The 21,573-nt window shown below is 42.2% G+C and overlaps 3 long non-coding RNA genes across 3 annotated transcripts; 2 read left to right on the top strand and 1 right to left on the bottom strand.

Moving 5' to 3' along the window:
• Positions 1–5,993: 5,993 nt before the first annotated feature.
• Positions 5,994–11,738, bottom strand: LOC143420741 (uncharacterized). The gene is made up of 3 exons (XR_013100446.1): positions 11,640–11,738; positions 6,571–7,167; positions 5,994–6,245 (listed from the first exon to the last, which is right to left on the bottom strand). It is a non-coding gene; the product is annotated as an uncharacterized LOC143420741 (long non-coding RNA).
• Positions 8,904–10,450, top strand: LOC143413503 (uncharacterized). Its single transcript, XR_013094111.1, has 2 exons — positions 8,904–9,161; positions 9,992–10,450. It is a non-coding gene; the product is annotated as an uncharacterized LOC143413503 (long non-coding RNA).
• Positions 11,739–14,123: 2,385 nt separating the features above from the next.
• Positions 14,124–17,487, top strand: LOC143420742 (uncharacterized). Its single transcript, XR_013100447.1, has 4 exons — positions 14,124–14,634; positions 16,266–16,421; positions 16,666–16,761; positions 17,014–17,487. It is a non-coding gene; the product is annotated as an uncharacterized LOC143420742 (long non-coding RNA).
• The last annotated feature ends 4,086 nt before the right edge of the window (positions 17,488–21,573 follow it).

A 21,573-nucleotide genomic window follows, 5' to 3' on the forward strand; every position in this document is an offset into this window, starting at 1 on the left:
TTTTTTTTTCTCTCTCTCTTCCCCCCCCTTCTCACCGTCTCTTCTCCCCTTTGGTTTTCTTTCTTTCTCTCCCCCTCTCTCTCTCATTCATTCCCCCTGTCCTATTTATTAAAAAAAAAAAAAAAAAAAAAATGACAAAGGATGAACTGAAGCTCTGCCATCACGTAATGTCGTATACTGCTGTTTCTGATGTCATTTAGAAAAAAAAAAAAAATGCTGCCAAAGTGCTGCACAGAGCAAAAGGAAAAACAAACAACAACAAAAAAATGGCCCTGTCCTCATGGCAGTTGCAGTGTATATAAAAATGAACCCTGCGATCTGTTCCTCCAGCTTCAAAAATGCAGCAGAACAAGTGTGAGATTTAAATGTCTTCTCACCTAGAGCTGATCAACTTAAGATAAGATAAGATAAGATAAGATAAGATAAGATAAGATAAGATAAGATAAGATAAGATAAGATAAGATAAGATAAGATAAGATAAGATACGATAAGATACGATAAGATAGAACTTTATTAATCCCTCGGGTGGGTTCCTCTGGGAAATTCGATTTCCAAAAAAGCACAGCACCGACAGAAGTTACAGAGTTATACACACACACATATATATAAATACAGAGACAATATAAATAAAATATACGAAGGGGATAAATAGAATAAATAGGAATAAAAATAAAAATACAAGTGAATTGAACATTTCAAGTATTGAGTCTATTGCACTGTTGACTATTTACAAAAGTATTGCACAAGGTATTGTACAGTGAGGTGAAGAGGCACTACAGCTTAGTTGTTCCCCCCTCCTTTGTCCTCCTGTTTCCCCTCCCTCTCCCCTCCAGAGAGGAGTTAAACAGTCTGATGGCGTGTGGGACAAAGGAGTTTTTAAGTCTGTTAGTTCTTGTCTTTGGGAGAAGCAACCTGTCACTGAACAGACTCTTCTGGTTGTTAATGGCCGTGTGCAGAGGATGCCTGGCATTGTCCATAATGTCCATCAGTTTCTTTAATGTCCTTTTCTCTGCCACTGTCACCAGAGTGTCCAGCTTCATGCCGACCACAGAGCTAGCCCTCCTGATCAGTTTCTCCAGCCTGGATGAGTCCTTCTTTGCTGTGCTGTTCCCCCAGCACACCACAGCATAGAAAAGTACTCCAGCAACCACCGACTGGTAAAACATCCTCAGGAGCTTCCTGCAGATGTTAAAAGACCTCAGCCTCCTGAGGAAGTACAGTCGGCTTTGGGCTTTTTTATACAGGTGCTCTGTGTTGCATGACCAGTCCAGTTTATTGTCCACCCACAGCCCGAGGTACTTGTACTTGTTGACCACCTCCACCTCCTCCCCCTCTATCTGAACCGGCAGTGGACCTGCTCTAGACCTCCCGAAGTCCACAACCAGTTCCTTAGTCTTTGAGGTGTTGAGTTGCAGGTGGTTTGTGTGACAAACCATGCGACAAAGTTCCTCACCAGACTTCTGTACTCCTCTTCCTGATCATCCCAGATACACCCCATGATGGCCGTGTCATCTGCAAACTTCTGAATGTGGCATAATTCAGAGTTGTAGCAGAAGTCAGAGGTGTACAGGGTGAAGAGAAGAGGGGACAGCACAGTTCCCTGTGGTGCTCCTGTGCTGCTGACCACTGTGTCAGACGTGATGTCCTTCAGCCTGACGTACTGTGGTCTGTCGGTGAGGTAGTCGGAGATCCAAGCCACCAGGCAGGGGTCCACCTCCATCCTGTTCAGTTTTTCCTGAAGCATACAGGGCCGGGTGGTATTAAAGGCACTGGAAAAGTCAAGAAACAGGATCCTGACCGTGCCTTTTCCCCCATCCAGGTGTGAGTGGGCTCTGTGTAGGAGGTACAGGATGGCATCCTCCACTCCGACACCCGCCTTGTATGCAAACTGTAGTGGGTCCTGGGCATGTTGTACCTGTGGTCGGAGGAGGTTGAGGAAGAGCCGCTCTAGAGTCTTCATAAGATGTGACGTCAGTGCCACCGGTCGGAAGTCATTCAGCTCATTGGGCCGGTTCTTTTTGGGGACCGGGACGATGCAGGATATCTTCCATAGGGCGGGCACTCTCCCCAGTCGCAGACTGAGGTTGAAGACTCGTTGTAGCGGCTCCCCAAGTTCAGCAGCACACGCCTTAAGCATCCTAGGACACACCTTGTCTGGGCCTGCTGCCTTTCTGGGGCGAAGCTTCCTCAGTTGTCTCCTGACCTGATCCACTGTGACACTGGGAGATGTTTGGGAAGAGGGGAGGGGGGGAGATGTCTTGCTGCTGAGAGAGGGATTGGAGGAGGGGGGTGTCATGGTGTCAGGAAGGGGGGGAAGCGAGGGAGGTAGGAGAGTGGGGATTGGACTCTGTAGTGAAGGTGAGGGTGGGGGGGTTGTGGGCTGGTCAAACCTGTTGAAGAAGTTGTTGAGTTCGTTTGCCTTCTCCACAGTCCCCCCCACTGTGCTTTTCTTGGTGTTGTGGCCTGTGATGGTTTTCACACCATTCCAGACCTCCCTCATATTGTTCCTCTCCAACTTCTGCTCCACCTTCCTCCTGTAGGTGTCCTTTGCTTCCCTCAGGCAGCGTTTCACCTCCCGCTGTGCTGCTTTCATCTCCTCCTTCACTTTGCTCCTGAAAGCCTTCTTCTTCATGTTGAGGACAGCTTTGACTTCCTGTGTTACCCACGGTTTGTTATTAGGATAACACCGTACCGTCTTAGCAGGGGCGACCGTGTCCACATAAAAGTTGAGGTAGTCTGTAAGACAGTGTGTCGCCCCCTCTATGTCCTCACCATGTGGGCTCAGGAGCACATCCCAGTCTGTGGTGTCATAGCAGTCTCTCAGAGCATCCTCCTTTTCTGGGGTCCATCTCCGGATGGAGCGCGTTGTGACAGGCTGCCTTTGGACGAGGGGTGTGTATTGTGGCTGTAGGTAAACCAGGTTGTGGTCTGACTTCCCTAGTGGGGGGAGGGGGGTGGCTCTGTATGCATCTCTCACATTAGCATACAGTAGGTCAATTGTCCTGTTGCTCCTTGTGGGACAATTCACAAACTGGTGAAAAGCAGCCAGAGTAGAGTCCAGTGTGGCATGGTTAAAGTCTCCAGATATAATAATGAAAGCCTCGGGGTTTTGTGTCTGAAGTCTTGCTGTGACTGTGTGTATTTTCTCACAGGCAGCTGTTGCGTCGGCCCTCGGAGGGATGTAAACACACACACAGATCACATGACTGAACTCCCGAGGTAGATAATATGGCCGCAAGCTAACAGCTAGCAGCTCCAGGTCCGGACGGCATACCGAATCTTTAACGGAGACGTGTCCAGGGTTACAGTATCTGTTGTTAACGTAGACAATGAGTCCCCCACCTCTGCTTTTTCCGCTGGCCTGCGTGTCCCTATCGGCTCTCACGGATGTGAAACCGCATAGGTCTACGTTAGCCTGCGGCGTTAGCTCGGTTAGCCACGTCTCCGTGAAGATAAACAAGCTGCACTCACGGTATAGTCTGTGGTTGTTCAGAGCACACAGTTCGTCAATCTTATTCTGTAACGAGTTCACGTTGCCCATGATCACTGTCGGGATTGATGGTTTGAATCGCCTCCGGTGATCCGCTCTCCTCGCTCCAGCTTTGCAGCCTCTGTAGCTCCTCTTTAGCTCGGCCGGGATGTTGTGTCGCATGCCGGTCTGTCCCTTTGTTTTTAGTGCCAGCAGCTCCGCTCTCGAATAGATGAAGGAACTGGTTCCAGAAGTTTTAAAAAGTGCATTATCCATCTTGTATCGCTATATCTAAGAGGTATAAGTAGAGGAAGGTGAAAAAAAAGTTTGAAAAGCCTAGTCTAAAAAGTTAAAGTTAACAAAAAGGTGCGGTGTTGCAGAGCTACTTGGAAAGGCTGCCGTCACTCCAGCGCCATCTTGATGATGTCATCTTGATGACTTGCATGCATAACAGTGAGCTTTCCTTGCAGGAGCAGTTTTGTCTTAGTTGTGAGCTTTTCTTGTACCGGACTCTGCGCCCTAATTTTAGTGTCAGACCACACATTCAGAGTATTCCATCAGAACCAACCACGACGCAAGAGGAACACTGATGACGTGCAACCCCATGACCCAATCTGGGGCAGTGATGTACCAGCGGAGTTCAAGTTGTGGACCACCAGACAGAAGGTCCTGCACTCACTGTTCCCATGGGTCGGAACTGGAAAAAACACGTTAAGAATTGAGACTCTTGACTACCGATTTGGACTTTTCCTGAACAGCTCAACAAAGATAAATAAGGCTCAGAATGAGGAAATCGACGCGATCAGAATAGTGGTCATGCAACACAGGGTCGCCCTGGACATGATTCTCGCTGAGAGAGGGGGCCTCTGTGTCTTATTCAACACCACTTGTTGCACCTATATCCCGGACAACGTGCACTCCTTGACCATGACCACCGCCCTAGACAAGTTGCGACAACTGAGTAATGCGCAGCAACAAGACTATGTCACGAACAATGAGGACTGGCTGACCTGGCTGCTGAGTGGCAGCTGGAAGACCCTCGTGATAAAAGGACTCGTACTGATAGGAGTTCTGCTTCTATTATTGTGCTTGTTTTCTACATGTATCCTACCATGCATAAGATCCATGATTGACAAAATGGTACAGGCCACAGTAATTACCTATGTTGGACTGCCACTAGAAGATGAATCGGATGAAGAAGATTTAGTATAGAAACACACACACACATACTGAATGATGCTACAATTGAAAATGTTATAAGCAAGTGATTGTTGGCTGATAATAAAGTATGATTAAGTGAAAAATATTAACATCAGGAGGGGATGTTAAAGAAGAAACGCTTTTATGAGTTTTATGTTGCATTAAAGTATATGTTCATATTTTACTCTTAATAGGAAAAGAACAAAATGTACTACTCGCTCTGTTTATAGAAAGAGGAAGTTCACCCTATGACATTTATACGAACTTAGACACACACACACACATATATTCAAAATTAGAGGAAACTGCTATGCTTGTTTCACCCTGCTATAAATAATAAACGACTACTGCAGCTCGGTGTGAGTCCTCTCTGAGCCCTCACCCGTGCAGCACGTTAACCGTCTCCAAGTGTCTCAGTGTTGTTTATTCACCTGTTTGATAACTGTAAATCTCTGACAACAGTTTATTTATACCATCTTCACGTGAACACATTCAAGAACATCACAGATGAAGAAACATTAAAAACTTCCACACTACATGAAGCAAGAAAAATAGTTTATTCCTTTATGTAGAAAAAACAGAAACATCAAACATCTCCAAGACTCTCTTTGAAAGAACTAAAAACCTTTGTTCTCATGGTCCAATCATGAGTGAACTCCCCGATGAAGCCTTGTGTGCTAAAACATGTCAGAGTTTTAAAGGTTAAACATGAGTTTCCAAAACGTTTTGCTGGAGAACAATGAACTATTTGACTGAGTTTCAATCATTTACAGACGAGCAAAACCAGGACAGAGAAAAAAGGACAAAACTGACTCAGTAAAACAACAGAAAAGAAGATCCCATGTAGATCTGTATTATGTAGAAGTTCAGCCCAGCAACCAGTTCAGTTCAACACAAGTTTAAATGATTCTATCTGAACTCTGTGGAGCCTGATCTCAAGCTTTTTGACTCTGACACAGAAACCAGAGGATCTTTCTGTGTCTTCAGATTCACTGTGATCCAGTCATGGGAGTGATTTCAGCCCTGAGTGATCGCGCTGATGTTTGCACAGAGCAGACAATGAGGTGAATGTTTGGGCACATTGGTAACAGTGAAACAGTTTATTAGTAACGTGGGATCGTTTGTGTGCAGAGTATGAACTGAGATTCCTGAAGCTCTTGTCACACTGGTCACAGCTGTAGTTTCCTTCCATGTGTGTTCGTTCATGAATGTTACGATGACCTGACTGTGAGAAGCTTCTCTCACAGTGTCTGCACTTGTGTGGTTTCTCTCCTGTGTGGACTCCTTTGTGTGATTTAAGGTGACTTTCAGTGGTGAAGGATGACCCACACTGATCACAGAGGTGCTTTTTAACCCCACTGTGAATCAGGTCATGTTGTTTTAAATCACTTGGTGTGGTGAAGCTTCTCCCACATTCTTTGCAGTATTTCAGTTTGTCTCCAGTGTGTCTACGTTGATGTGTATTAAGGGCAGCTTGCCAACTGAAAGTTTTTCCACAGAGGTCACAATGAAAGTCTTTCCCACCACCACAGTGATGACAGGGTTGAGAACTGGATCCATCTGTGTCGCTCTGCTTCTAAACAAAGACACAAAGACAGTGTAAGTCAGTCCTTCAACATTTGTATCCTGAACGTCGCCTGAAATAAAGAGCATCTCTGCAGACGTCCAACTACATTTGACTGTTTCAGTTAACACACTCAGTTTACTGGGCTGCAATAACTACAATACTACCACCATAATACTACAGTAATACTAAAATCATAACTGAAAGGAAAATCTGAATAATCACTCAGAGCTGCTTTTCCATGCAGTAGAATTGCTAACATGCTAACACAGTTTAATGAGCAGAGTTGTTCCAAACAGTCAGGCTAAAATGACAAGATAACAATATAAATACATACCTCACAGTAGCTGCACTTGTAGAGTCTCTTTCTGGTGTGGATCTGTTGGTGTCGTCTCAGGTCATGTGGAGATTTAAAAGTCTTCTCACACAGGTCACATTGATAAGGTCTCTCCTCAGTGTGGGTAAACATGTGTCGTTGTAAGTCTGTGTGAGTTATAAACTCTTTGCCACACTGTTCACAGCAGTACACATCATGTCTGTTGTGAATGCGTAGGTGTGTATTTCGGCTCTCTCTCTGGCTGAAAGTTTTTCCACAGATGTCACAGCTGTATGCCTTAATTCCAGAGTGGGTAACTAGATGACTCTGTAAGTGGCTACTGTGAGTAAAAGCTCTGCCACACTGATCACAGCTGTACGCTTTAACTCCACTGTGGATGAGTTGGTGTTTTTTTAGGTAACCCTTCCTGGAAAAAGACTTTCCACACAAGTCACAGCTGAACGGTCTCTCTCCAGTGTGGATGACCTGATGCTGTTTTAGTTTAGCCCTCACAGTAAAACCCTTCCCACACTCGTCACAGTTGTGTTTTTTCTCTCCCTTTCTTCTGTGAGGTTTGTCGGCCTCCTGAGAGCGCTGACTTCTGGCTCCATGTTGGTCCTGCAGTGACAGAGATACAAACAGAGGCAGTGAGTGAAATGCAGTCGTGGAACAAACTCAACCTTCAAACTCCATTAACACTAGTTTTAAACCTGAAGGTGGAGCGTGGCACCAAACACCTTAAAGGTCTCTTATCCCCACCTGCTGGTAGTTCTAACACATTACATCCAACCTGCTGTTAAAGATAATTCATGACTGTTCAAACACTAAAATCATGCACACACACACACACACACACACACACACACACACACACACACACACACACACACACACACACACACACTATTTTATAATTTAGATTATTTTGTTGGTTCCTATTACATATTTCTATAATTTGTATAGATTTATACAGAATTATTCAGTGATAATAAATCCTATGTTTGTTTATTCTAAAGGAACCCCGTTAGCTTCCACAACAGATGTTGCTCGTCTTCCGTCAAATAGTCACATAAAATATTACACAATAAAGTGGATTCAAGATATCCACATAATTTCACTCTTACATCCACAGTGAGGTTTCACAATTGTTCAAATATAAGCAATCAATAATAATAATAATAATATCAATAACATTGAGGCACATTACACAAATTTCAAAAACAAATCATGTCTTACAATATTTACAACAACTAAAAGCTCTGTAAATCGGCTTTTAAGTGTTCATTGAAGTTTTGAATAATTCTCTAATTTTTTAAGGCAACTTATTCCACTTAAAAGTTGCTCTAAATGTAACAGTTTTACAAAACGTTACTTTTAACTCGAGCATTTACTAAATTGCAGCTTGTTGAAAACTGTGTAATATGATGATGTATTTCATCTGGATACTGCAGCTGAGCAGAATAAATGTGGTGTGTTTAACAGAATTGCTTTCTTTAGAACTACAAGTAAGCCAGAGAATATTTTAGCCTGTACAGGAAGCCAAGAAAGGTTATTATGCATGTTATCAATATTAGTATAGTATGAACATCTTCACACTAATCTGGACGCCTTATTCTGGACTAACTGAAGTCTGTTAAGATCTGTCTTATTAGCTGCTGACCAAATGATTGAACAATACTCCAGATGAGACATTACTAGTGCATTAATGACATCTTTCATAATGAAGAAGTGATACACAAAGAGCATTTCATAGCCATAGCTATGCCTTGTCGGCAGAGTTATGTGACATTAGTGATGTTTGTACTTTCAGCGTTAACTTGGTTTTAAAGCCTTTAAAATATACGTCGTTCAATAGTCGACCTTCATCTGACAGAGAATGTGATGATTTTGTGGATAATTAAAGTCAGTCATATATCCACAAACACAACAAGCTGAAAGTCAGTGATGCTGCTCGGTTTGCAGTCCTGAACATCACGGCACAAGCAGGATTCACTGCACTGTTAATGTTAGCTGTGTTATATTGCTGCCTCTGTTCGGTGGTGTCGAGCCAAACGCACTTTAACGTGTGTTTGAACGAGCTGACGGTTCACTCGTTAAGCTGAAAGAAAGATGCTTTAATCACAGCAGTCACACATGTGTCCACTGCACCATCTGGAACTCTTCTTGTTTACACTCGTAATAACACAAACACTAAATCCTGCTTCTCTGGTGCTGTTGTGTAGCAGTGTGTACACCTGAGACTGTCACCTGTCTGTCTGTCCTGCACTCTCTCTCTGTTTCTTTCTCTCTGATTGTGGAATAAAAGTATGAACATGTGTTTATAAGTTACACTTGTGTTTGAATCCTGCAGCTTATCACACATTTGATTTCCATGTGTGACGACTGCAAGTGTCCAGAGTGAGGACAGACTGAGGGACCCACTGCTGCACATCATCTGTGAGGCTTTGCAGCCCTGATGATCCACCAGGACAAACTCAGCAGTGTGTGAGGAAGAGGAGGAGGAAGAGCCAGCAGCAGCTGACAGATGGAGAGAATAGACAGACTGTTCCCTGTTTGTGAAGGACTGCTAGGAAAGTTTAACATAACTGTCTGTGCTGAATCAGTCTTATTAGGTAATGTTCAAATAATGTGATCATCCCAGTGTTTCTGCTCCGCGGCTGCTGAGTGAGCCCTCATCTGGGACTCTCCTCAGCTCTTTCCGGGACAGTGGCGCAGCTGCCCCTCTGTTGGTCTTCCTTGGTCTCTTGTGTTCTGCGGGCCTCTGGATGTCTGGAGTTTTGATCTCCTCCACACCTGCTTCACGCCCTGGAGGACGGGGCTGTGGCCCCCCCACACCCTCTAGCAGATTATTACATGAAGGAACCTTTTAAAAAAAACAAAAAACAAGCGCGTCCATGCTCACAGGTGTACACACGGGTGATCACACCCACAAACTACACCCTTTTTGGCTCCTACCTCAAAGCACACTGTGTTCTGTTGATCTTATGTGCTGCACAATAATGTTTAACATTTAGTATTTACTGTCATATTCCCATATATCATTGTGATGTTGTTTATTCTATTACTCTTGTTCTCTTCTGCTTGCTTTCTTTTTTCTTTCTCAGCAGGTGATCCAGGTGATTGATATATGCATTTTTTTTCTCTGACCGTTCTGTTGGTTTTTGTCTTTTGCCCTTCTCCCCCGTCCCTCTTCTCAGCTGTTTCTCTTTCCCTCTTTCTTTCTCCCCTTCTTTCCCCCAGTCAAGTCTGTCCCGTATTCAGTAAGTGAAAATAAAATAAACAATAAAAGGTGAATCAAATGGACCATTACGGCAAGGCTGGGATGGTCAGTTTGGTAAAGTAAATCCGTTGGGCATCTTTTTTTGCCTTTAGACAACAATTCTGATGGCAAAAGAGCCAAACGGGACAGGCAAAAAAAAAAAAAAAAAAAAAAAAAAAAAAGGTAATGTTCAAATAATGTGATCATCCCAGTGTTTCCAGTGTGGGAGAAAGTACTCAGAGTACTCAGGGCCTTCAAGTTACACACTATGAAAGGCAGCAACAAGTTTAATGTTCAGAAACCTAAAGTCTGTATCAGCAGCAGGATGGAGCTAAAATAAATGTTGGTTTCAGTTCTATGAAGCTTTGAGTATTTTGGATCAGTAGCTGCTGTGTTTGTTGCATCATATTGCTGTAACTGTTTATATGCTTTATATATTCTGAGCTAAGTTGATCTATAGTGTTACATCATATTCTATAAGGATGTTATGTGTTTGTAGACTTTCTGCCCAGTTTGACCCATTTAGCAGACGTCAGCCTGTTTAAGGCTCTGATATCTATTCTGTGTGACTTACAGCAGTTATGACATGGTCTGATTTTCTCACCCAATAAAGGAATATTTCATATATCAGTCTACTCTTCATTCTATCAGACACAGTTATCACAGCTCCTACATTTGCTTTTTACACATATATGTAAGCAATGAGCCAAATTTAGTAACAACATATTAAATAAACAATATTTGTCTCTTATATATGATACATCTGTATACACACTGTCACAGATACTTGTCTGTGAGTGAAGTGATTAATATAATAACTATAATATTGGCCATATTATATTTACATTACCACAGTGAGATGACTTTAGTCTCATGAACAACATCAGCTAATTGTTATTTACAGCTAATCTTAAACGACTGTTCAGCACAGAAATGAAGCCCAACAATCATGTTTCACAGTCCTGTGGTCTCAGCCTCAGATACTCATCAAATCACACAGAGCTCATGTAGAAACAAATGAACTAAATATGTTCTCCTTCATTTCTGTCAAACAAAGCTGTATGAAACGTTTCCAGCTGTTAGTATCATGGTTGCTAGGCAACCTGGGCAGCGCGACGGAGGCTAGACGTCCCATTTCACGAGCCTACGAGCCTCGCACTTCGGCCTTAGCGGTCTTTGAGTACCCTTGAGGACTTTAAAGCTGCAGAACCTGAATCGGGATACAGCCATGATGATCTCCAGCCTCGTGCTCGCCAACATTCTCACCTGAGTTAAGAAGACGATCACTGAAATGGTCTCAGCAGGTCCTTTGATGACAGCAATGAAATGCAGCGGTAAGGCTTTTTGGGGATTAAGTTCGTTTTCATGGCAAAGAAGGACGATGCAGTTCATCTGATCACTCCTCATAACATTCTGGAGTGCAGGCAAAATGCTATTATAAAAACTTAAGCAGCAACTTCTCCCGGTTCCAATATTTATGCAATTCTCAAACCTTTTGGCCACGACTGTATAACCTCTTCTGAAGTTTAGTGGATATTATACATGGTTATGCTCAGGATGTGTCGGCCAGTTTCCACTGGAAACGCCTTTTGGTTAAACTGTCAGCGAGGAATTTGCATTTGCACTGTTACATTTTTATATAACTTTAATGCACATAAACAACAGCTGCTTGTTTCAGTGAAAATACATTGATGGCTTTTTAATAAAGTTGTGCAGCTGTAAAGTATTTTGTCTGGTGTCAATTCTATCGTCAGCTACATCGTTATGGCAAATGTTCAAATGTATATGGTGATAAATATCTTTGGTCATATGGTCCTGCTCTGTCTGTCACCTTCTGTGTTGAGCTCATTGTTTCCTCTGTAGTGGCTGAGCTGAGTCCAAGTAGCTGAAAATGTTCCTCTGCTGCTCCGTCAGACTCTCCTCCTCCTGCTGATCAGCTGGGACACAAAACAGATCTTTGTTAGGCTCCACACTGCACTGAAGAGTCAAAGTGTCTCATATGTTCATCTGACAAGTAAAAGAACACATTTTTGTTTCCCGAGGTGGGCAACTTGTTGGAAACAAACACAAAAGCTTTGAGCACTGATACCTGCCATTGCTGGCATTGAAAGATGCAACGCCAGCAATGTGGATTGTCAAGACTCAAACCAATCATCAAGCAAAGACAACAGGGATCATTTGTTTCTGTTTATTTAGCATTCACAGCATTTGTAGTTGCCTTCTGTGCAGGGGAAGTCCACGCACACTGTGTGGTACCGCCATCCGCAGAAGGTGCATTCAACCTCTGTAAGAGAAACGAGATTGTCTGAGACTGAAATGATATTCACTAAAGAAGTGGTGATTTGTAAAACTTCACATTTTGATCCGGGACGTACTCTGCATGAAAACAAGCGCTCACTCTTCCTGCTCAACAAATGACAAGGGCGGAGCCTTATACCACGTGATACAGAAGCTGTGCCGTGTGATGCTAAAATTAGCAGGGAAACAACAACGGAGAGCACGTCAGGGATGACGAGAAAGTGACAGGAGAAAATCCGTCCCGGTCAACCACCCAAACATCAATAACGGGAACCTTATACAGCGCTTCCCTATACACGTCGAACTCCCGCAGGCACAAAGACATTACGGAGGCTATCACTTATCACCTGACCAAAGATATGGCTCCATCAACACTGTGCAAAACGAGGGATTTAGGAAAACGATCAACACCCTAGACAAACGCTACACAGTGCCGTCCTGCAACTATTTTTCTATTGTTGCACTACCTGCTCTGTACACGCAGCGTCGAGCAACGGTGGAGACGGAATTTCAAGCAGGACAACATTTTGCTGCAACAACAAAACGTGAGACATTTGTTGTTTTATGTTTATTTATTGTTATGAGAGAATCATGATCTCAATTCTAAGCCAAAAAATCGTGATTCTCATTTTATGCAAAATCGTGCAGCCCTAACATTAACACAAAACTATTGTTTCACCAGAGAAACACACATGAAGAGAGAGAGAGAGACAATAACAGCTACCAAACAGTCGTCATAATTCGTCACACAATGAGAAAAGGACAAATCAACAAGTAACAATGACTAATTAATATTAAAATCTGTAACATACACCCTAAAAAATTATTCAGGGGCTTAGTAAATATCATTATAATTCTAAGTTAGATGACCTTGATTAAATCTCTGAAAATCACAAAAGTGTTATCTTGAGTTGAAAATACTGAAAAGAATGCTTAAATTTTCAACACCAGTTTTTGAGTTGAACTGAGCTCTTTTGTTCAAGTTTATTTAAAAGAAAAAATTCTGTATTTGAAACACAGGGTGCATTATTTAAATCTACTCAATATATCTCATAGAAAGTACTCAAAATAACTGAGACACTGGTATTCATACTTATCATTGTCTTTAACTTTAATTATCAATGGTTCAAAATCAATATAATTTGGTCCCCCAATACTAACTTAAAACTTTGAGTAAGACTAATGACCTTTGGCATGTACCGCACGCGAGGAGCATGGCCTCATGGGAGATTTTCTGCACGTTGAACGAGACAGACACACATCCACTGCAGACTTGGTAACGTTTTCAGGTAAGTGACCAATTCTTACATTAGCTGTCTTTATCCACACCGTTCTTTTATAACATGTTCTGAAGAAAGCGTTTGTCATGGTGGCTCACTTGGTGGCGTGTTTGTGCACGTTAATTTAAGTTTTCAACCCGTCTTCCAGTAAAGGCGGCGGGAAACCGCGCCCTTTTATCCTTTTACGTTCTGAGTCGCTATCTGCGTTCCGGGTAATTTGACCGGAATGTCCCGGTACCAGCGACCTGACCGTTTAATCGGGGGCATTTTAGGAACCACGTGGAAGCAGGTGTGCTCAGACATTTCTAGAAAATGGCCCTGTTGAGTCGCGGTGCGGGAGCTGCAGTAGTCACGCGGCCTGACTCACTCTGTCAGGTTGTTCAGGAGATGAACAGACGTCATCAATGGCTTTGGTAACTAAGAAGACCTGCCCGCGGAACAGTTCATAGCAGCAACCATGCTGCTTAGCTTTCTTGTTCTATGTGGGGTCTTTCAGAGCATATAAGACGCTGCTTTCAGCTTTGTCCCGAACAGGGCCAGTTTTTGAGAGAACGCTGACAGGACCGCCCGGGTCAGCAGATTACCTCATCCAGGGCCGGTCCAAAGTACTATGGGGCCTTAAGTAAATTTAGACTGGGGGCCCTACTTCCTTTCAGATCCCAGAAAATAATGAAAAAAAAAAGCTTTGGTCCTTTTGGTCAAGCCAAAAGTGCCATCATTTCCAGTATAGTTAGTATATAGTTAGTATAGTATAGTTCCAGAAACACGCAGTTTATTTAAATCCAGGTTGAAGACTCACCTATTCTCTGCTGCATTTGAATAAAGCACCAAATCCACACTTTTAAGCTTAAATTTCAAAACTTACATTTAACTACTGATTTTATCTACTGTTGTGATTTTATGTTTTGATTTTATATACTGTTTTGTTTGTTAGTTTGTTTGTTTGCTTGCTTTAATCAATTTTAAATCATGCTTTTTATTTGTTTTTGTTTCTCTGTAAAGCACTTTGAATCACCTTGTTGTTGAATTGTGCTATACAAATAAATTTGCCTTGCCTTGCCTAGTTACTCCCAATTTACATAAATAAATGTTTATTTCAATCCAAGCTAAACTTTCTTATAAGAGATTGGTGTTATGGCAGATTACTCAGTGACATGTTTTGTAATGATAAAGTTTTGATTTGTATTTTTTCAGCACCATCTTCACCACCAGGAGAAAAAAATCTGCATCAACTACAAAGTAAAGCAGGTAATTTTACTCAGAGGACTTGATGTGTTAAATTTTGGAAGGATATGATATTGTTTTATACAAGCTGAGTAGTGGATGGTGATACCACCTAAATATTTATACTGGTTTTGTGGTGGGTTATTTTAGTCATACAAATGCCAAATCTAAATTTTGAGAATTTTTCAGTTCGGCAAATATATCGATGAGTTCATGGTCTGTCATCCAGTGTCACCATGAGTTTGGCGCAGCCCTTTAAGTGGGTATTCCCCTTGTGCGCGCAGCACTGAAGTATTTTAGTCCACGCCCACCTGCTGTGTGGGCCTCACCCTGGTCTAGTATAAGTTACGGTGAGACCAGGAAATCGGCTCTACCGTTTTTCTTCAGCCAGCCAGAAGATGTCCAGCAAGATCATTCGTCTGTGTCCATCCTGCCAGACCGGCTACATCATGTCGTGTGACCGACATGCCGTCTGTGTGGGCTGCCTCGGTCCTCACCATGCGGACCTCGCCCTCACACCTTAATCCTATTGCCGCTCCTGTTAGATCCTCCCGCCAGAGGAAAAGCAGCGAAGGCTGATGCTGAGGAGGCGTTCCCGCTAATAGAGGTATTCGCTGGAAGAAGCCATCGAGTTCTTCGATGGTGGGCCGGAATTGGATGATTCCACCCACCGTGAGGTAAACGGCAGTGGTGGCAGCTCCACTGCCTCCCAGCTGGGCAGCCTGGCGACAGAAGGGAGGTGGATGAGCGGACGCTCATCCACCCCTGGCCTTCATATGTCGGCGAGGACGCTGCTCCCAGTTGTTGGTGCGCTGCTCCTGGATCTGCCTGGCATCATCCAGGAGGCAGCTGGTGAGAAGGGACTTCCCGTCCCTCAGCCTGCTCCACCCCCATCTGATGATCTGGCGGGAAGGTATGGCTCCGCTCACTCTCATTGCCCAGATCCCATCTGGCCTCAGTTCCCGGCGGTGATGACCTACCTCTCTGAGGCAGCAGCAGAGCCAGCGAAGATTAGAGCGCCGGTCTCTACCTAGGGCTTCACAGACCGGAGTTTTCCGCCTGTTCCCCCTCTAGAGCCGAGCCTCGCTTCAGTTTTCGGCACCAAAATGACCAAGGTCGTTGGACAGCGACCGGCCCATCCCGCCAAACTTGACCAGCTGATAGCAAGGTTCACTGATCGTGCACATCAATGCACTGTTCAGTCAGCTGCAGTGACTAACAACACTGCCTTGCTAGCGTTTGTCATCTCCAGGAAGGTGGAGGAAGCAGAGCTGCCAGAGGAGCTGAAAGGCTTTCTCTGTAAAGCCGCTGACACGATTCTGAATATGTGCACCACTTCAGCGGTATGTTCCTCTCGCATCGCTGCCTGGGCAACCTGGCTCCGCCTCTTCCCTCCAAGATTATACAATCTCACAGGGAAATAGTGCAAGCAATTCATAACATAACATTTAGAAGCTTAGTGGAAGATAATACTTTATGTTAAGGTTTTAGTCTGCATACTGAACAACTCCACTTATATGGATTTATGTCTGGATGCGTAAATTAATCTTTTGCATGTTAGAAAATAAGGTCCAGGTTGCAAAAAATGGTAGATTTTTTTTTTTTTGATTGAATCAGAATTTTGGCCTTCAGATTTTTTGTCCTCTCCCATCCAGGTCAGTGCAGAGTTTCATAGGATCACGACCCTGAACCTTGAACCAAAGTTCATGTCATCGTTGGACTTGTATTCATCCAAACTCCTGTCCTTGTTTCAAGCCAAGAAAGCTGCTGCTGGACAACGCCACAGGGCACAGTTAAACCTTCTGCTTCAGGTAAGGAAGATTGCATTTTCTAACCACAAAAACGTTCCAACACAGCATTGAAGAGGCCCTTCCACTAAAAACGGCTTTTCTTAGGTTTCTGTTCAATATTTTAGTTCCACAGGTGTTCTTACCTTGATGGTGGGTGTGAAAACAGGTCAACAACAGAAAAAAAATAGTTATGTTAAAGCTAGAAATGGTAAGTCATGCTTTAAATGTGCAAATTTTGCCTCAGTTGAGACTTCCTGTTTTACAGAGTGGAAATTCCATCGAGAAAAAACGAGAAGTCATCATCAGATGTCTCATTGACCATCTGGGAGAGGATCCAAGTGCCTTAATCAAAACCTTTGAGGTTGGTGCAATAAATCTGTTTTAGTAGTAGTTTATTTTAGCTTGTGAGATCATAGAAAAGTTTTAAGATACTGTTCTAAAGAAGGGAAAAAAACACTTCAAAGCATACAAAAGAATAGCATTTGCTATTGCTATAAGATTTTGGAGCACAGTGTCTACATATTATGAGTACCGGTGATGTCATACAAATGAAACTTTTTGTTTCAATGTTTGGAAATATGTGAGCTTAAAATAGTTGTTTCTCTTTTTAAAGGACGGTGCTGATGCTGTCTTTGTTGAAGAGGCTTTGGCTGAGGAGGTGATGAAGATTTACCTGCTGCAGAATCAAGACAGGTCAGGCGAACCTACTGATGTGGGTATTGTTATTGAAGGCGTTACTGTTCTGGGCAAACTTGGGAATCTGAGCAAAGCCTGTTGATATCTTTTGGGACTGTGCTATGCTCTGGATCTGAAATACCCCAAGAATTTCAAATGCACATTTGAAGCATTTCAAAAAGTGTTCATGGAGCTGGATCCAGGAAACCTTTCTGTCAAGGTTCAAAGACTGAAAAATGACCTCTGTTCATTGTAGACAAAATTTCACAGGGCTGTTCTTAAAGTGTTAGACTTGTTAAGTGACATGTAATGCTCATCAAAAGGTTCAGTTGCGACATTACATTGTTTTGACATTCCTGTTCATAAATAATGTTTGTACCATAAACTGTGTTTTTGTATTAACTTTCCAGATTCACATTAAGGTGTAAATGGGAGAGTATCTTCTGTATGGTTTTTTTTTTTTTTTTTTTTTTTTTTAGCGCAATCCTTTTTGAAACCTTTTTATTTAAATTATGGATGTTTTTTGGTCACTCTTTAGTTATAATCTTCCCAATTTTTTGGAATCAAAATAAGATGTTCAAAAACTATGTCACAGTGCAAATGTTTTTTTGTTTTTTTTTCAGGATTAATATTTTTTTGGGATCTTAATTTTATTTTTGTCATTTGACCTTTTCTGAAAAGGTAAAGCACTGCGTTCACTTGAGCCACTTTTATTCTTTGTATGGCAGGTACATTTTTCTTGTTGTTAGCATCAATATGCCAGTTTTACAGAGTTTTATCAAGCATGCCAATTTGGATGCAATTTTATTATATAAGGCTGTTGTGACTGAAATTTTATCCAAGTTTTATCTACTGAATGTAGAACAGATTTCAGCTCACTGTGTTCAGAGAAGGAATCTGCTAAATGTGTGATTCACAAAAAAACTGTTTAAAATAAATCATTGTGAACAATGTTGAACTGACGTGGTTCTTTTTTCCTGTGTGTGTGTGTGTGTGTGTGTGTGTGTGTGTGTGTGTATAAAATAAACTTAATTGTAATTAACGTTTTTGCTTAAGTTAACTTAAAAATATTAAGTAAATTGAACCATTATTTAAAAACAAATAATTGTAATGGTGTAGGTTAAATGTGCCAAGCATTTCAGCATTTCCTAATTAATATTTTATGTACTTTGAACTTTTGGTTACTGTTGTTTTAACTTACATTTTCAATTGTATTTACTCAATTTTGTATGTTACTGTAACATCTTTAATTGTTCATAACAACTTATTCCATTTTAGTTGGATTTACTCAATTAATAAGGTGTATTTAAGAGATGTGATTGTTTTTGCATTTACTCAGTGTAAAAGTGTTGCACCAAAATATTTAAGTAATTATCAGTTTTAGTTCTTAGAGTGTAATGTATTGTTTGGAGTTTAGTCTGATTGGTTCAGGATGACCTGCCATTATCCAATCACACGTCTGCTTACCTGCATCTTTTCTCTTTTTTCTAACCTGAGCACCTGATGGCTTTGAACTTTTGTTGTCCATCTTCCATTGGTTTGAATTTTGCGCTCCAGTACAAATGCAAATCCCCCAACCCGAGGATCAGCACAATTAACCTAACAGCAGGCACGTGCAGAGGGGGGGGCTAGAGGGGCCTTTCCTGATGGGTGCCCAAGGTGCCCTTTTGTTGAGGCAACTTTTTTTTTTTAAATTGTTTTTTGTTTTGTTTTTTTATGTGTGTGTGCGTGCGGAGTCCTGTCTGTGCCCCTCAACAATAATATTTAACTATTAATCACAGTTTTGCTAAATAAAAGGATCTGGCTTGCATCAGTCACATGATCACATTTAACCAATGATCGCCCTTGACGGCAGAACGCGCTGGTTACGAGCCGGGAACGAGCTCACAAAGAGCACGCGCATTTTTAGCGGTCCAGAGCTGTAGGAGAAACACAAGTTAACTCAGAGACACAGACTGATGCGACAAAACCAGTAAGTACAGTGGGGCAAAAAAGTATTTAGTCAGCCACCGATTGTGCAAGTTCCCCCACTTAAAATGATGACAGAGGTCAGTAATTTGCACCAGAGGTACACTTCAACTGTGAGAGACAGAATGTGAAAAAAAAATCCATGAATTCACATGGTAGGATTTGTAAAGAATTTATTGGTAAATCAGGGTGGAAAATAAGTATTTGGTCACCTCAAACATGGAAAATCTCTGGCTCTCACAGACCTGTAACGTCTTCTGTAAGAAGCTTTTCTGTCCCCCACTCGTTACCTGTATGAATGGCACCTGTTTGAACTCATCATCTGTATAAAAGACACCTGTCCACAGCCTCAAACAGTCAGACTCCAAACTCCGCCATGGCCAAGACCAAAGAGCTTTCGAAGGACACCAGGAAAAGTATTGTAGACCTGCACCAGACTGGGAAGAGTGAATCTACAATAGGCAAGCAGCTTGGTGTGAAGAAATCAACTGTGGGAGCAATCATCAGAAAATGGAAGACATACAAGACCACTGATAATCTCCCTCGATCTGGGGCTCCACGCAAGATCTCATCCCGTGGGGTCAAAATGATCATGAGAACGGTGAGCAAAGATCCCAGAACCACACGGGGGGACCTGGTGAATGACCTGCAGAGAGCTGGGACCAAAGTAACAAAGGTCACCATCAGTAACGCACTACAACGGCAGGGAATCAAGTCCCGCAGTGCCAGACGTGTTCCGCTGCTGAAGCCGGGGTGGAAACATCATGCTATGGGGCTGTTTTTCTGCCAAGGGGACAGGACGACTGATCTGTGTTAAGGACAGAATGAATGGGGCCATTTATCGTGAGATTTTGAGCCAAAACCTCCTTCCATCAGTGAGAACTTTGAAGATGAAACGAGGCTGGGTCTTCCAACATGACAATGATCCAAAACACACCGCCCGGGCAACAAAGGAGTGGCTCCGTAAGAAGCATTTGAAAGTCCTGGAGTGGCCTAGCCAGTCTCCAGACCTCAACCCCATAGAAAATCTGTGGCGGGAGTTGAAAGTCCGTGTTGCTCGGCGACAGCCCCAAAACATCACTGCTCTCGAGAAGATCTGCATGGAGGAATGGGCCAAAATACCAGCTACTGTGTGTGCAAACCTGGTAAAGACCTATAGTAAACGTTTGACCTCTGTTATTGCCAACAAAGGTTATGTTACAAAGTATTGAGTTGTATTTTTGTTATTGACCAAATACTTATTTTCCACCCTGATTTACGAATAAATTCTTTACAAATCCTACCATGTGGATTCATGGATTTTTTTTTTCACATTCTGTCTCTCACAGTTGAAGTGTACCTCTGGTGCAAATTACTGACCTCTGTCATCATTTTAAGTGGGGGAACTTGCACAATCGGTGGCTGACTAAATACTTTTTTGCCCCACTGTAGGTGTACAGCGCACACTGTAGTGTGTAGCACCCAGGAGTATTGGCTTATTACGTACACGTTGGTAAGCTGTCTTGTTGCAACTGACGAACTGAAACAAACGAGCGTGCTGTGTGTGCAACAGCGCGACAAACATTACCTGTCCTTTTATTAACTGCACAAGTAGTGCTGGTCACAGCTGCTGGCTACCTGTGTAAGGCTGTCATGGGTCTGTAGCTCTGTCACCGTTTTAGGGAACATATTTAGTTTTAAAGTATTTAGAAACATATTTAGTTTTAAAGTAAGTTTCCGGGCTTTTCCTGCCTTTCTGGAGGGATTATATTTCACTAAAAAAACCATCTAATATGCATGTCCACATAATTATGCATTATTATAATTATAATATATTAAAAACATTTTTAAAGAACATACATTAAGAAACAGATTATATTAGATTTATATTTTAAATAAGACAAAATTTGGATGTTACAGCAGTAAAATGATTGTATCTCTACAGTTTAAACATGTAATAAGCTTTGCCCTGCACAGAGTGGATAGTGAAACAAATGGAATCATCATAAATACATTATTTCATATTTATTACTTCCCCCTCCTCTTTGCTTTATTATTGTAGCTCTAGTAATAAATAATAATGTAAGGATTCTGGATCAGCACCATGATGCCCATAGTATAGACAGTATTCTGAAGAAGGTCTAAAGTGTCACTGTGTGTGCATGTGTGTGTTTTATTTAGATGGATTTTTAAAAAAAATATTACTCATGATATAACATTGTGCAGACATGGCTGGTAAGGACATGAGGAGGAAACAGCAGGAGCTGTGTGAGGCTACTAAAGGCAGGGCTATAACATTTTTCTGTCATCATTTTATTATAGATTAAGTGCAAGAGTTGTTAGGTGTGGATAATTAGATTATAGTTTATTGCAATAGCAAGTTGTGCCTTGTTCTCACATAGACAGCAAGTGGAGAGTGATATATGAAATGATGCGATGGAAGGAAGAAGAGAAGCAAAGAGTGATTCACAGGCAGAGCCTAAATTATTTCTCACAGTTTTTTGTTGCCTTATGGTTCCAAGCGCTGTCACCAATCTTTGCATTTTGTTAT

This window comes from Maylandia zebra, linkage group LG2, assembly GCF_041146795.1.
Source record: "Maylandia zebra isolate NMK-2024a linkage group LG2, Mzebra_GT3a, whole genome shotgun sequence".
Classification (NCBI taxonomy): Eukaryota; Metazoa; Chordata; class Actinopteri; order Cichliformes; family Cichlidae; genus Maylandia; species Maylandia zebra.